The following is a 4,491-nucleotide window of genomic DNA, read 5'->3' as shown; positions in this document are numbered from 1 at the left end:
TTCTGTATTCAGATCAATACATTTAGAAGTATTCATATATTTAGGTGCTACAATGTTGGGTGCATATTTACAGTTGTTATACTTTCTTAATGAGCTGACTCATTTATCATATAATGACCTTCTTTGTCTCTTGTTACAGTTTGACTTAAAGTCTATTTTTTGCCTGTTATAGGTATAGCTATCCCTGTTCTATTCTGGTTTTCATTTGCATGAAATATCTTTTTCTATCCCTTCACTATGTCCTTAAAGCAGAAGTGAGTATCTTATAGGCAGCATACAGTTGAGGCTTCTTTTGTTTTATTCATTCAGCTACTCTGTATCTTCTGATTGGAGGGTTTAATTAATTTACATTTAAAGTAATTATTTATAGGTAAAAACTGTTGCCATCTTATTAATTGTTTTTTTGGATGTTTTCTAATTCCATTCTTCCATTCTTCCTCTCTTGGTGTCTTCCATTGTGAATCAATAATTTTCTGTAGTGATATGTTTTGATTTCTTTCTCCTTATATCTAATATAGGTTTTTGTTTTGTGATTTACCATAAGGCTTACAAAAAGCATCTTATAGCTATAATAGTCTACTTTAAGCTGATAAAATTGAAATTTGCACACAAAACTTTACCCTTTTATATCCCTCACCCATTTTATGTTTTTGATGTTACAATTTACATATTTTTATATTGTGTATCTGTTAAAAGTTATTGTAGTAATTTTAATACTTTTGTCATTTAACCTTTAAACTAGAGCTATATGATTAACCCACTACCATATTACAGCATTAAACTATCCTAAATTTGACTATATAATTATTTTACCAGTGAGGTTTATACTTTCATATGTTTTCATGTTACTAATTAGTATATATTTTTTAAATCTTAGTTTGGAGAACACCCAGGTGATGAGTTATTTGTTTTCATTTGAAAGTAGGCAGAATAGGTAGTTTGGAAAAGATGACTAGAACATAGACAGGGTGTAAGAAAGTGAGGAAGAATAAGAGAAAGAACCACAATTACATGAATACCTAAAAACTTGGTTGTGAACACTTGGCCTCTGGATAAATGCCACCAAATAGAAAACATTTTCCATGTGCCTGACCAAGAGACCCAGCTACATGCTGCTTTCCATTTTAGTTATATTTCTAACAGCTATGGTTTACTGTTCAGAAAATCTGTCCTTTTACATTTTCTGCATGATGCAGTGAATTGCAATGTTCATACCAGAGAGCATTAATCTGAGAAGACAGTGGACCTTCAAGAAATGGAATCATTTTCATTTGTATGCTTTCCTTTTCTATTCATCAGGATAAAAATATATGCATCTCTATGAGTGAAATAAAGCATCTGGATTTCATGTTACATTCTGTAAAAACAAAAACAAACAAATAAATGCAAACTAGAAAATAAAAGTGAGGTTGTCTTTGAAAACACAGTCCTGGTGTGCCTGGTTGGCTCAGTTGGTTAAACGTCTGACTCTTGGTTTTGGCTCAGGTCACAATCTCATGTTTCATGACTTTGAGCCCTGAATCAGGCTCTGCACTGACAGTGCAGAGCCTGCTTGGGATTCACTCTCTCCACCTCTGGGATTCACTCTCTCCACCTCTCTCTCTGCCCCACCCATGTTTTCTCTCTCTAAAAATAAATAAATAAACTTAAAAAATAGAAATAAAAATGTTGTATAAAAAATAAAATACAGTCTTAAGGTGTTTTGACAGAAAGTAATCCAAACAAATCTAAAAAAAATAACATATTTAATGCCGCTTTAATGAGTCTCAGAACATTTAAAAATCTGTGGTGTGATGGAAAACTCACTGGAATATGAGAAGGATATTTTTCTTTGATTTTTTATTCTGCCAGAAATATTTCATGGTACACTTGGAGATGAGAGATTCTTAAATTTTCATTTTAGTATACTTAACATACAACGTTATAGTAGTTTCATGTGTATAATATAGTGATTCAACAATTCCATACATCACCCAGTGTTCATCACCACAAGTGGACTCCTTAATCCCCATCACTTATTTCAACAATTCTCCCACCCACTTCCCCTCCGGTAATCATCAGTTTGTTCTTTACAGTTAAAAATCGGTTTCTTGGTTTGCTCTCTTTTTTCTTTTTCCTTTCCTCCTTTGTTTTGCTTCTTAAATTCCACATATAAGTGAAAACATATGGTGTTTGTCTTTTTCTGACTTATTTCTTAGCATTATGCACTCCAGCTCCATTTATGTTGTTGCAAAGGGAAAAATTTCATTCTCTTTTATGGCTGAATCATATTCCATTGTGTACTTATATACCACGTCTTCTTTACCCATTCATCTATCCATGGACATTTTTGCTGCTTCTGTATCTTGGCTATTGTAAATAATGCTGCTATAAACATAAGGATGAGTGTATGCCTCTGAATACACAGTGTATATCCTTTTAAATATCCAGTAGTGCAATTGCTGTATTGTAAGGTAGTTCTATTTTGAACTTTTTGCAGAAACTCCACACTGTCTTCCAGAGTGGCTACACCAGTTTGCATTCCCACCAACGGTACATGAGGGTTTCTTTTTCTCCATATCCTCACCAGAACTTGTCATTTCTTGTGTTTTTGATTTTAGCCATTTTGACAAGTGTGAGGTGAAATTGCATTGTAGTTTTTGACTTGCCTTTCCCTGATGTTGAGTGATGGTGAGCATTTTTTCATGAGTCTGTTGGTAATCTGGATTTCTTTGAAGAAATGTCTGTTCATGTCTTCTGCCCACTTTTAAATGGATTATTTGTTTTTGGGGAGTGTTGAGTGGTATCAGTTCATCATATATTTTAGATACTAACCCTTTATTAGATAATTCATTTGCAAATATATTTTCCCATTCTGCAGGTTGCTTTTCAGTTTTGTTGATTGTTTCCTTTGCTGTGCATAAGGTGTTTATTTTGTGTGTGTGTGTGTGTGTGTGTGTGTGTGTGTGTTTTCATTTTGAGGAGGTCCCAATATTTTATTTTTGTTTGTATCCCTTGCCTCAGGAGACATATTTAGAAAAATGTTGTGATGGCCAGTGCCAGAGACATTACTGCCTGAGCTCTCTTCTAGGATTTTGATAGTTTCAGGTTTCACATTTAGGTGTATAATCCATTTTGAGTTTATTTTTGTGTATGGTATAAGATAATCGAATAGTTTTATTCTTTTCCATGTAGCTGACCAGTTTTCCCAACACCTTTTGTTGAAGAGATTTTTCCCATTGGATGTTCTTTCTTGCTGTGTCAAAGATTAATTGACCATATAATTTTGGGTTTATTTCTGGGTTTTCTATTCTGTTCCACTGATTTATGTGTATATTTTTGTGCCAGTACCATACAATTTTGATCACTACTGCTTTGTAATATGACGTGAAGTCTGGAATTATGATATCTCCAGCTTTGCTTTGCTTTTTCAAAATTGCTTTGGCTGTTCAGAGTCTTTTGTGGTTCCATATACATTTTAGGATTTTATGCTCTAGTTCCATGAAAAATGCTGTTGGTATTTTGATAGGGGTTACCTTAAATATGTAGATTGCTTTGGGTAATACAAGTATTTTAGCAATATTTATTCTCTAAATCCATGAGCATGGGATGTCTTTCCATTTCTTTGTATTGTCTTCAATTTCTTTCATCAGTGTCTTATAGTTTTCCGTTTTAGATTTATTCCTTGGTATCTTATTATATTTGGTGCAATTATAAATGAGATTGTATTCTTAATGTCTCTTTCTGCTGCTTCATTGTGAGTGTATATAAATGCAATACATTTCTGCACATTGATTTTTGTATCCTTTGACTTTACTGAATTCATTTATCACTTCTATTAGTTTTTGGTGAAGTCTTTAGTGTTTTCTACATATAATATTATGTTCTCTGTAAATAGTGAAAGTTTTACTTCTTAACAACTTGAATGCCTTTCATTTCATTTTGTTGCCTAATTGCTATGTTTAGGACCTCCAGTCCTATGTTGAATAAAAGTGGCAAAAGGGGACATCTTTGTGTTATTCCTGACCTTAGGGGGAAAGCTTTCAGTTTATCCCCAGTGAGTATAATGTTTGCTGCCAATTTTTCATATTTGGCTATTATTATGTTGAGGTATGTTCCCTCCAAGCCTTTGTTGAAGGCTTTAATCATGAATGGATGTTGTACTTTGTCAAATGCTTTTTCTGCATCTATTAAAATGATCATGTGGTTTCTATTCTTTTTCTTATCAATGTGATGTATCATGTTAGTTGAATTGCAAATATTGAACCCCCCTTGCATCTGGGAATAAATCCCATTTGGTAATGGTGAATGATTGTTTTAATGTATTGTTACATTCTGTTTTCTAGTATTTTGTTGAGAAATTTTGCATTTAGGTTTATCAAACATATTGTCCTATCGTTATTTTATTGGTGGTATTTTTATCTGGTTTTGGTATCAGAGTGATACTGGCCTCATAGAATGAATTTGGAAGTTCTATTTTGGAGAACAGTTTGAGAATAGGTATTAGCTCTT

This window comes from Prionailurus viverrinus, chromosome X, assembly GCF_022837055.1.
Source record: "Prionailurus viverrinus isolate Anna chromosome X, UM_Priviv_1.0, whole genome shotgun sequence".
NCBI classification, from domain to species: domain Eukaryota; kingdom Metazoa; phylum Chordata; class Mammalia; order Carnivora; family Felidae; genus Prionailurus; species Prionailurus viverrinus.
This window is presented reverse-complemented; position numbering follows the sequence as displayed.